This window comes from Protomyctophum bolini (genome assembly GCF_963924005.1).
Source record: "Protomyctophum bolini genome assembly, chromosome: 2".
Classification (NCBI taxonomy): Eukaryota; Metazoa; Chordata; class Actinopteri; order Myctophiformes; family Myctophidae; genus Protomyctophum; species Protomyctophum bolini.
Window position 1 is genome coordinate 41,662,625 of NC_137863.1, and position 13,494 is coordinate 41,676,118.

Consider the following 13,494-nt stretch of genomic DNA (forward strand, 5'->3'; position numbering starts at 1 on the left):
AAAAACGGCGTGCTATAGTATGCCGTACGTAGGGGCTATAGCCCATGTTCAAAAATGATGAAAAATGAGGATAACATTTTTTTCAAAAATTCAAAAAACGATGGGCTATAACCCATGTTTTTGAAATTTTGAATTTTCTTCAAATCCTCAAAATGATGAAAAACGGCGTGCTATAGTATGCCGTACGGTAGGGGCTATAGCCCATGTTCAAAAATGATGAAAAATGAGGATAACATTTTTTTCAAAAATTCAAAAAACGATGGGCTATAACCCATGTTTTTTGAAATTTTGAATTTTCTTCAAATCCTCAAAAATGATGAAAAACGGCGTGCTATAGTATGCCGTACGGTAGGGGCTATAGCCCATGTTCAAAAATGATGAAAAATGAGGATAACATTTTTTTCAAAAATTCAAAAAACGATGGGCTATAACCCATGTTTTTTGAAATTTTGAATTTCCTTCAAATCCTCAAAAATGATGAAAAGCGGCGTGCTATAGTATGCCGTACGGTAGGGGCTATAGCCCATGTTCAAAATGATGAAAAATGAGGATAACATTTTTTTCAAAAATTCAAAAAACGATGGGCTATAACCCATGTTTTTTGAAATTTTGAATTTTCTTCAAATCCTCAAAAATGATGAAAAACGGCGTGCTATAGTATGCCGTACGGTAGGGGCTATAGCCCATGTTCAAAAATGATGAAAAATGAGGATAACATTTTTTTCAAAAATTAAAAAAACGATGGGCTATAACCCATGTTTTTTGAAATTTTGAATTTTCTTCAAATCCTCAAAAATGATGAAAAGCGGCGTGCTATAGTATGCCGTACGGTAGGGGCTATAGCCCATGTTGAAAAATGATGAAAAATGAGGATAACATTTTTTTCAAAAATTCAAAAACGATGGGCTATAACCCATGTTTTTTGAAATTTTGAATTTTCTTCAAATCCTCAAAAATGATGAAAAACGGCGTGCTATAGTATGCCGTACGGTAGGGGCTATAGCCCATGTTCAAAAATGATGAAAAATGAGGATAACATTTTTTTCAAAAAATCAAAAAACGATGGGCTATAACCCATGTTTTTTGAAATTTTGAATTTTCTTCAAATCCTCAAAAATGATGAAAAACGGCGTGCTATAGTATGCCGTACGGTAGGGGCTATAGCCCATGTTCAAAAATGATGAAAAATGAGGATAACATTTTTTTCAAAATTCAAAAAACGATGGGCTATAACCCATGTTTTTTGAAATTTAGAATTTTCTTCAAATCCTCAAAAATGATGAAAAACGGCGTGCTATAGTATGCCGTACGGTAGGGGCTATAGCCCATGTTCAAAAATGATGAAAAATGAGGATAACATTTTTTTCAAAAAATCAAAAAACGATGGGCTATAACCCATGTTTTTTGAAATTTTGAATTTTCTTCAAATACTCAAAAATGATGAAAAACGGCGTGCTATAGTATGCCGTACGGTAGGGGCTATAGCCCATGTTCAAAAATGATGAAAAATGAGGATAACATTTTTTTCAAAAATTCAAAAAACAATGGGCTATAACCCATGTTTTTTGAATTTTGAATTTTCTTCAAATCCTCAAAAATGATGAAAAACTGCGTGCTATAGTATGCCGTACGGTAGGGGCTATAGCCCATGTTCAAAAATGATGAAAAATTAGGATAACATTTTTTTCAAAAATTCAAAAAACGATGGGCTATAACCCATGTTTTTTGAAATTTTGAATTTTCTTCAAATCCTCAAAATGATGAAAAACGGCGTGCTATAGTATGCCGTACGGTAGGGGCTATAGCCCATGTTCAAAAATGATGAAAAATGAGGATAACATTTTTTTCAAAAATTCAAAAAACGATGGGCTATAACCCATGTTTTTTGAAATTTTGAATTTTCTTCAAATCCTCAAAAATGATGAAAAACGGCGTGCTATAGTATGCCGTACGGTAGGGGCTATAGCCCATGTTCAAAAATGATGAAAAATGAGGATAACATTTTTTTCAAAAATTCAAAAAACGATGGGCTATAACCCATGTTTTTTGAAATTTTGAATTTTCTTCAAATCCTCAAAAATGATGAAAAACGGCGTGCTATAGTATGCCGTACGGTAGGGGCTATAGCCCATGTTCAAAAATGATGAAAAATGAGGATAACATTTTTTTCAAAAATTAAAAAAACGATGGGCTATAACCCATGTTTTTTGAAATTTTGAATTTTCTTCAAATCCTCAAAAATGATGAAAAGCGGCGTGCTATAGTATGCCGTACGGTAGGGGCTATAGCCCATGTTGAAAAATGATGAAAAATGAGGATAACATTTTTTTCAAAAATTCAAAAAACGATGGGCTATAACCCCTGTTTTTTGAAATTTAGAATTTTCTTCAAATCCTCAAAAATGATGAAAAACGGCGTGCTATAGTATGCCGTACGGTAGGGGCTATAGCCCATGTTCAAAAATGATGAAAAATGAGGATAACATTTTTTTCAAAAAATCAAAAAACGATGGGCTATAAGCCATGTTTTTTGAAATTTTGAATTTTCTTCAAATCCTCAAAAATGATGAAAAACGGCGTGCTATAGTATGCCGTACGGTAGGGGCTATAGCCCATGTTCAAAAATGATGAAAAATGAGGATAACATTTTTTTCAAAAATTCAAAAAACGATGGGCTATAACCCATGTTTTTTGAAATTTTGAATTTTCTTCAAATCCTCAAAAATGATGAAAAACGGCGTGCTATAGTATGCCGTACGGTAGGGGCTATAGCCCATGTTCAAAAATGATGAAAAATGAGGATAACATTTTTTTCAAAAATTCAAAAAACGATGGGCTATAACCCATGTTTTTTGAAATTTTGAATTTTCTTCAAATCCTCAAAAATGATGAAAAGCGGCGTGCTATAGTATGCCGTACGGTAGGGGCTATAGCCCATGTTCAAAAATGATGAAAAATGAGGATAACATTTTTTTCAAAAATTCAAAAAACGATGGGCTATAACCCATGTTTTTTGAAATTTTGAATTTTCTTCAAATCCTCAAAAATGATGAAAAGCGGCGTGCTATAGTATGCCGTACGGTAGGGGCTATAGCCCATGTTCAAAAATGATGAAAAATGAGGATAACATTTTTTTCAAAAATTCAAAAAACGATGGGCTATAACCCATGTTTTTTGAAATTTTGAATTTTCTTCAAATCCTCAAAAATGATGAAAAACGGCGTGCTATAGTATGCCGTACGGTAGGGGCTATAGCCCATGTTCAAAAATGATGAAAAATGAGGATAACATTTTTTTCAAAAATTCAAAAAACGATGGGCTATAACCCATGTTTTTTGAAATTTTGAATTTTCTTCAAATCCTCAAAAATGATGAAAAGCGGCGTGCTATAGTATGCCGTACGGTAGGGGCTATAGCCCATGTTGAAAAATGATGAAAAATGAGGATAACATTTTTTTCAAAAATTCAAAAAACGATGGGCTATAACCCCTGTTTTTTGAAATTTAGAATTTTCTTCAAATCCTCAAAAATGATGAAAAACGGCGTGCTATAGTATGCCGTACGGTAGGGGCTATAGCCCATGTTCAAAAATGATGAAAAATGAGGATAACATTTTTTTCAAAAAATCAAAAAACGATGGGCTATAAGCCATGTTTTTTGAAATTTTGAATTTTCTTCAAATCCTCAAAAATGATGAAAAACGGCGTGCTATAGTATGCCGTACGGTAGGGGCTATAGCCCATGTTCAAAAATGATGAAAAATGAGGATAACATTTTTTTCAAAAATTCAAAAAACGATGGGCTATAACCCATGTTTTTTGAAATTTTGAATTTTCTTCAAATCCTCAAAAATGATGAAAAACGGCGTGCTATAGTATGCCGTACGGTAGGGGCTATAGCCCATGTTCAAAAATGATGAAAAATGAGGATAACATTTTTTTCAAAAATTCAAAAAACGATGGGCTATAACCCATGTTTTTTGAAATTTTGAATTTTCTTCAAATCCTCAAAAATGATGAAAAACGGCGTGCTATAGTATGCCGTACGGTAGGGGCTATAGCCCATGTTCAAAAATGATGAAAAATGAGGATAACATTTTTTTCAAAAATTCAAAAAACGATGGGCTATAACCCATGTTTTTTGAAATTTTGAATTTTCTTCAAATCCTCAAAAATGATGAAAAGCGGCGTGCTATAGTATGCCGTACGGTAGGGGCTATAGCCCATGTTCAAAAATGATGAAAAATGAGGATAACATTTTTTTCAAAAATTCAAAAAACGATGGGCTATAACCCATGTTTTTTGAAATTTTGAATTTTCTTCAAATCCTCAAAAATGATGAAAAGCGGCGTGCTATAGTATGCCGTACGGTAGGGGCTATAGCCCATGTTCAAAAATGATGAAAAATGAGGATAACATTTTTTTCAAAAATTCAAAAAACGATGGGCTATAACCCATGTTTTTTGAAATTTTGAATTTTCTTCAAATCCTCAAAAATGATGAAAAACGGCGTGCTATAGTATGCCGTACGGTAGGGGCTATAGCCCATGTTCAAAAATGATGAAAAATGAGGATAACATTTTTTTCAAAAATTAAAAAAACGATGGGCTATAACCCATGTTTTTTGAAATTTTGAATTTTCTTCAAATCCTCAAAAATGATGAAAAGCGGCGTGCTATAGTATGCCGTACGGTAGGGGCTATAGCCCATGTTGAAAAATGATGAAAAATGAGGATAACATTTTTTTCAAAAATTCAAAAAACGATGGGCTATAACCCCTGTTTTTTGAAATTTAGAATTTTCTTCAAATCCTCAAAAATGATGAAAAACGGCGTGCTATAGTATGCCGTACGGTAGGGGCTATAGCCCATGTTCAAAAATGATGAAAAATGAGGATAACATTTTTTTCAAAAAATCAAAAAACGATGGGCTATAAGCCATGTTTTTTGAAATTTTGAATTTTCTTCAAATCCTCAAAAATGATGAAAAACGGCGTGCTATAGTATGCCGTACGGTAGGGGCTATAGCCCATGTTCAAAAATGATGAAAAATGAGGATAACATTTTTTTCAAAAATTCAAAAAACGATGGGCTATAACCCATGTTTTTTGAAATTTTGAATTTTCTTCAAATCCTCAAAAATGATGAAAAACGGCGTGCTATAGTATGCCGTACGGTAGGGGCTATAGCCCATGTTCAAAAATGATGAAAAATGAGGATAACATTTTTTTCAAAAATTCAAAAAACGATGGGCTATAACCCATGTTTTTTGAAATTTTGAATTTTCTTCAAATCCTCAAAAATGATGAAAAGCGGCGTGCTATAGTATGCCGTACGGTAGGGGCTATAGCCCATGTTCAAAAATGATGAAAAATGAGGATAACATTTTTTTCAAAAATTCAAAAAACGATGGGCTATAACCCATGTTTTTTGAAATTTTGAATTTTCTTCAAATCCTCAAAAATGATGAAAAACGGCGTGCTATAGTATGCCGTACGGTAGGGGCTATAGCCCATGTTCAAAAATGATGAAAAATGAGGATAACATTTTTTTCAAAAATTAAAAAAACGATGGGCTATAACCCATGTTTTTTGAAATTTTGAATTTTCTTCAAATCCTCAAAAATGATGAAAAGCGGCGTGCTATAGTATGCCGTACGGTAGGGGCTATAGCCCATGTTGAAAAATGATGAAAAATGAGGATAACATTTTTTTCAAAAATTCAAAAAACGATGGGCTATAACCCATGTTTTTTGAAATTTTGAATTTTCTTCAAATCCTCAAAAATGATGAAAAACGGCGTGCTATAGTATGCCGTACGGTAGGGGCTATAGCCCATGTTCAAAAATGATGAAAAATGAGGATAACATTTTTTTCAAAAAATCAAAAAACGATGGGCTATAAGCCATGTTTTTTGAAATTTTGAATTTTCTTCAAATCCTCAAAAATGATGAAAAACGGCGTGCTATAGTATGCCGTACGGTAGGGGCTATAGCCCATGTTCAAAAATGATGAAAAATGAGGATAACATTTTTTTCAAAAAATCAAAAAACGATGGGCTATAACCCATGTTTTTTGAAATTTTGAATTTTCTTCAAATCCTCAAAAATGATGAAAAACGGCGTGCTATAGTATGCCGTACGGTAGGGGCTATAGCCCATGTTCAAAAATGATGAAAAATGAGGATAACATTTTTTTCAAAAATTCAAAAAACGATGGGCTATAACCCATGTTTTTTGAAATTTTGAATTTTCTTCAAATCCTCAAAAATGATGAAAAACGGCGTGCTATAGTATGCCGTACGGTAGGGGCTATAGCCCATGTTCAAAAATGATGAAAAATGAGGATAACATTTTTTTCAAAAATTCAAAAAACGATGGGCTATAACCCATGTTTTTTGAAATTTTGAATTTTCTTCAAATCCTCAAAAATGATGAAAAACGGCGTGCTATAGTATGCCGTACGGTAGGGGCTATAGCCCATGTTCAAAAATGATGAAAAATGAGGATAACATTTTTTTCAAAAATTCAAAAAACGATGGGCTATAACCCATGTTTTTTGAAATTTTGAATTTTCTTCAAATCCTCAAAAATGATGAAAAACGGCGTGCTATAGTATGCCGTACGGTAGGGGCTATAGCCCATGTTCAAAAATGATGAAAAATGAGGATAACATTTTTTTCAAAAATTCAAAAAACGATGGGCTATAACCCATGTTTTTTGAAATTTTGAATTTTCTTCAAATCCTCAAAAATTATGAAAAACGGCGTGCTATAGTATGCCGTACGGTAGGGGCTATAGCCCATGTTCAAAAATGATGAAAAATGAGGATAACATTTTTTTCAAAAAATCAAAAAACGATGGGCTATAAGCCATGTTTTTTGAAATTTTGAATTTTCTTCAAATCCTCAAAAATGATGAAAAACGGCGTGCTATAGTATGCCGTACGGTAGGGGCTATAGCCCATGTTCAAAAATGATGAAAAATGAGGATAACATTTTTTTCAAAAAATCAAAAAACGATGGGCTATAACCCATGTTTTTTGAAATTTTGAATTTTCTTCAAATCCTCAAAAATGATGAAAAACGGCGTGCTATAGTATGCCGTACGGTAGGGGCTATAGCCCATGTTCAAAAATGATGAAAAATGAGGATAACATTTTTTTCAAAAATTCAAAAAACGATGGGCTATAACCCATGTTTTTTGAAATTTTGAATTTTCTTCAAATCCTCAAAAATGATGAAAAACGGCGTGCTATAGTATGCCGTACGGTAGGGGCTATAGCCCATGTTCAAAAATGATGAAAAATGAGGATAACATTTTTTTCAAAAATTCAAAAAACGATGGGCTATAACCCATGTTTTTTGAAATTTTGAATTTTCTTCAAATCCTCAAAAATGATGAAAAACGGCGTGCTATAGTATGCCGTACGGTAGGGGCTATAGCCCATGTTCAAAAATGATGAAAAATGAGGATAACATTTTTTTCAAAAATTCAAAAAACGATGGGCTATAACCCATGTTTTTTGAAATTTTGAATTTTCTTCAAATCCTCAAAAATGATGAAAAACGGCGTGCTATAGTATGCCGTACGGTAGGGGCTATAGCCCATGTTCAAAAATGATGAAAAATGAGGATAACATTTTTTTCAAAAATTCAAAAAACGATGGGCTATAACCCATGTTTTTTGAAATTTTGAATTTTCTTCAAATCCTCAAAAATGATGAAAAACGGCGTGCTATAGTATGCCGTACGGTAGGGGCTATAGCCCATGTTCAAAAATGATGAAAAATGAGGATAACATTTTTTTCAAAAATTCAAAAAACGATGGGCTATAACCCATGTTTTTTGAAATTTTGAATTTCCTTCAAATCCTCAAAAATGATGAAAAGCGGCGTGCTATAGTATGCCGTACGGTAGGGGCTATAGCCCATGTTCAAAAATGATGAAAAATGAGGATAACATTTTTTTCAAAAATTCAAAAAACGATGGGCTATAACCCATGTTTTTTGAAATTTTGAATTTTCTTCAAATCCTCAAAAATGATGAAAAACGGCGTGCTATAGTATGCCGTACGGTAGGGGCTATAGCCCATGTTCAAAAATGATGAAAAATGAGGATAACATTTTTTTCAAAAATTAAAAAAACGATGGGCTATAACCCATGTTTTTTGAAATTTTGAATTTTCTTCAAATCCTCAAAAATGATGAAAAGCGGCGTGCTATAGTATGCCGTACGGTAGGGGCTATAGCCCATGTTGAAAAATGATGAAAAATGAGGATAACATTTTTTTCAAAAATTCAAAAAACGATGGGCTATAACCCATGTTTTTTGAAATTTTGAATTTTCTTCAAATCCTCAAAAATGATGAAAAACGGCGTGCTATAGTATGCCGTACGGTAGGGGCTATAGCCCATGTTCAAAAATGATGAAAAATGAGGATAACATTTTTTTCAAAAAATCAAAAAACGATGGGCTATAACCCATGTTTTTTGAAATTTTGAATTTTCTTCAAATCCTCAAAAATGATGAAAAACGGCGTGCTATAGTATGCCGTACGGTAGGGGCTATAGCCCATGTTCAAAAATGATGAAAAATGAGGATAACATTTTTTTCAAAAATTCAAAAAACGATGGGCTATAACCCATGTTTTTTGAAATTTAGAATTTTCTTCAAATCCTCAAAAATGATGAAAAACGGCGTGCTATAGTATGCCGTACGGTAGGGGCTATAGCCCATGTTCAAAAATGATGAAAAATGAGGATAACATTTTTTTCAAAAAATCAAAAAACGATGGGCTATAACCCATGTTTTTTGAAATTTTGAATTTTCTTCAAATACTCAAAAATGATGAAAAACGGCGTGCTATAGTATGCCGTACGGTAGGGGCTATAGCCCATGTTCAAAAATGATGAAAAATGAGGATAACATTTTTTTCAAAAATTCAAAAAACAATGGGCTATAACCCATGTTTTTTGAAATTTTGAATTTTCTTCAAATCCTCAAAAATGATGAAAAACTGCGTGCTATAGTATGCCGTACGGTAGGGGCTATAGCCCATGTTCAAAAATGATGAAAAATTAGGATAACATTTTTTTCAAAAATTCAAAAAACGATGGGCTATAACCCATGTTTTTTGAAATTTTGAATTTTCTTCAAATCCTCAAAAATGATGAAAAACGGCGTGCTATAGTATGCCGTACGGTAGGGGCTATAGCCCATGTTCAAAAATGATGAAAAATGAGGATAACATTTTTTTCAAAAATTCAAAAAACGATGGGCTATAACCCATGTTTTTTGAAATTTTGAATTTTCTTCAAATCCTCAAAAATGATGAAAAACGGCGTGCTATAGTATGCCGTACGGTAGGGGCTATAGCCCATGTTCAAAAATGATGAAAAATGAGGATAACATTTTTTTCAAAAAATCAAAAAACGATGGGCTATAACCCATGTTTTTTGAAATTTTGAATTTTCTTCAAATACTCAAAAATGATGAAAAACGGCGTGCTATAGTATGCCGTACGGTAGGGGCTATAGCCCATGTTCAAAAATGATGAAAAATGAGGATAACATTTTTTTCAAAAATTCAAAAAACAATGGGCTATAACCCATGTTTTTTGAAATTTTGAATTTTCTTCAAATCCTCAAAAATGATGAAAAACGGCGTGCTATAGTATGCCGTACGGTAGGGGCTATAGCCCATGTTCAAAAATGATGAAAAATGAGGATAACATTTTTTTCAAAAATTCAAAAAACGATGGGCTATAACCCATGTTTTTTGAAATTTTGAATTTTCTTCAAATCCTCAAAAATTATGAAAAACGGCGTGCTATAGTATGCCGTACGGTAGGGGCTATAGCCCATGTTCAAAAATGATGAAAAATGAGGATAACATTTTTTTCAAAAAATCAAAAAACGATGGGCTATAAGCCATGTTTTTTGAAATTTTGAATTTTCTTCAAATCCTCAAAAATGATGAAAAACGGCGTGCTATAGTATGCCGTACGGTAGGGGCTATAGCCCATGTTCAAAAATGATGAAAAATGAGGATAACATTTTTTTCAAAAAATCAAAAAACGATGGGCTATAACCCATGTTTTTTGAAATTTTGAATTTTCTTCAAATCCTCAAAAATGATGAAAAACGGCGTGCTATAGTATGCCGTACGGTAGGGGCTATAGCCCATGTTCAAAAATGATGAAAAATGAGGATAACATTTTTTTCAAAAATTCAAAAAACGATGGGCTATAACCCATGTTTTTTGAAATTTTGAATTTTCTTCAAATCCTCAAAAATGATGAAAAACGGCGTGCTATAGTATGCCGTACGGTAGGGGCTATAGCCCATGTTCAAAAATGATGAAAAATGAGGATAACATTTTTTTCAAAAAATCAAAAAACGATGGGCTATAACCCATGTTTTTTGAAATTTTGAATTTTCTTCAAATACTCAAAAATGATGAAAAACGGCGTGCTATAGTATGCCGTACGGTAGGGGCTATAGCCCATGTTCAAAAATGATGAAAAATGAGGATAACATTTTTTTCAAAAATTCAAAAAACAATGGGCTATAACCCATGTTTTTTGAAATTTTGAATTTTCTTCAAATCCTCAAAAATGATGAAAAACGGCGTGCTATAGTATGCCGTACGGTAGGGGCTATAGCCCATGTTCAAAAATGATGAAAAATGAGGATAACATTTTTTTCAAAAATTCAAAAAACGATGGGCTATAACCCATGTTTTTTGAAATTTTGAATTTTCTTCAAATCCTCAAAAATTATGAAAAACGGCGTGCTATAGTATGCCGTACGGTAGGGGCTATAGCCCATGTTCAAAAATGATGAAAAATGAGGATAACATTTTTTTCAAAAAATCAAAAAACGATGGGCTATAAGCCATGTTTTTTGAAATTTTGAATTTTCTTCAAATCCTCAAAAATGATGAAAAACGGCGTGCTATAGTATGCCGTACGGTAGGGGCTATAGCCCATGTTCAAAAATGATGAAAAATGAGGATAACATTTTTTTCAAAAAATCAAAAAACGATGGGCTATAACCCATGTTTTTTGAAATTTTGAATTTTCTTCAAATCCTCAAAAATGATGAAAAACGGCGTGCTATAGTATGCCGTACGGTAGGGGCTATAGCCCATGTTCAAAAATGATGAAAAATGAGGATAACATTTTTTTCAAAAATTCAAAAAACGATGGGCTATAACCCATGTTTTTTGAAATTTTGAATTTTCTTCAAATCCTCAAAAATGATGAAAAACGGCGTGCTATAGTATGCCGTACGGTAGGGGCTATAGCCCATGTTCAAAAATGATGAAAAATGAGGATAACATTTTTTTCAAAAATTCAAAAAACGATGGGCTATAACCCATGTTTTTTGAAATTTTGAATTTTCTTCAAATCCTCAAAAATGATGAAAAACGGCGTGCTATAGTATGCCGTACGGTAGGGCCTATAGCCCATGTTCAAAAATGATGAAAAATGAGGATAACATTTTTTTCAAAAATTCAAAAAACGATGGGCTATAACCCATGTTTTTTGAAATTTTGAATTTTCTTCAAATCCTCAAAAATGATGAAAAACGGCGTGCTATAGTATGCCGTACGGTAGGGGCTATAGCCCATGTTCAAAAATGATGAAAAATGAGGATAACATTTTTTTCAAAAATTCAAAAAACGATGGGCTATAACCCATGTTTTTTGAAATTTTGAATTTTCTTCAAATCCTCAAAAATGATGAAAAACGGCGTGCTATAGTATGCCGTACGGTAGGGGCTATAGCCCATGTTCAAAAATGATGAAAAATGAGGATAACATTTTTTTCAAAAATTCAAAAAACGATGGGCTATAACCCATGTTTTTTGAAATTTTGAATTTTCTTCAAATCCTCAAAAATGATGAAAAACGGCGTGCTATAGTATGCCGTACGGTAGGGGCTATAGCCCATGTTCAAAAATGATGAAAAATGAGGATAACATTTTTTTCAAAAAATCAAAAAACGATGGGCTATAACCCATGTTTTTTGAAATTTTGAATTTTCTTCAAATACTCAAAAATGATGAAAAACGGCGTGCTATAGTATGCCGTACGGTAGGGGCTATAGCCCATGTTCAAAAATGATGAAAAATGAGGATAACATTTTTTTCAAAAATTCAAAAAACAATGGGCTATAACCCATGTTTTTTGAAATTTTGAATTTTCTTCAAATCCTCAAAAATGATGAAAAACTGCGTGCTATAGTATGCCGTACGGTAGGGGCTATAGCCCATGTTCAAAAATGATGAAAAATTAGGATAACATTTTTTTCAAAAATTCAAAAAACGATGGGCTATAACCCATGTTTTTTGAAATTTTGAATTTTCTTCAAATCCTCAAAAATGATGAAAAACGGCGTGCTATAGTATGCCGTACGGTAGGGGCTATAGCCCATGTTCAAAAATGATGAAAAATGAGGATAACATTTTTTTCAAAAATTCAAAAAACGATGGGCTATAACCCATGTTTTTTGAAATTTTGAATTTTCTTCAAATCCTCAAAAATGATGAAAAACGGCGTGCTATAGTATGCCGTACGGTAGGGGCTATAGCCCATGTTCAAAAATGATGAAAAATGAGGATAACATTTTTTTCAAAAAATCAAAAAACGATGGGCTATAACCCATGTTTTTTGAAATTTTGAATTTTCTTCAAATACTCAAAAATGATGAAAAACGGCGTGCTATAGTATGCCGTACGGTAGGGGCTATAGCCCATGTTCAAAAATGATGAAAAATGAGGATAACATTTTTTTCAAAAATTCAAAAAACAATGGGCTATAACCCATGTTTTTTGAAATTTTGAATTTTCTTCAAATCCTCAAAAATGATGAAAAACGGCGTGCTATAGTATGCCGTACGGTAGGGGCTATAGCCCATGTTCAAAAATGATGAAAAATGAGGATAACATTTTTTTCAAAAATTAAAAAAACGATGGGCTATAACCCATGTTTTTTGAAATTTTGAATTTTCTTCAAATCCTCAAAAATTATGAAAAACGGCGTGCTATAGTATGCCGTACGGTAGGGGCTATAGCCCATGTTCAAAAATGATGAAAAATGAGGATAACATTATTTTCAAAAAATCAAAAAACGATGGGCTATAAGCCATGTTTTTTGAAATTTTGAATTTTCTTCAAATCCTCAAAAATGATGAAAAACGGCGTGCTATAGTATGCCGTACGGTAGGGGCTATAGCCCATGTTCAAAAATGATGAAAAATGAGGATAACATTTTTTTCAAAAAATCAAAAAACGATGGGCTATAACCCATGTTTTTTGAAATTTTGAATTTTCTTCAAATCCTCAAAAATGATGAAAAACGGCGTGCTATAGTATGCCGTACGGTAGGGGCTATAGCCCATGTTCAAAAATGATGAAAAATGAGGATAACATTTTTTTCAAAAATTCAAAAAACGATGGGCTATAACCCATGTTTTTTGAAATTTTGAATTTT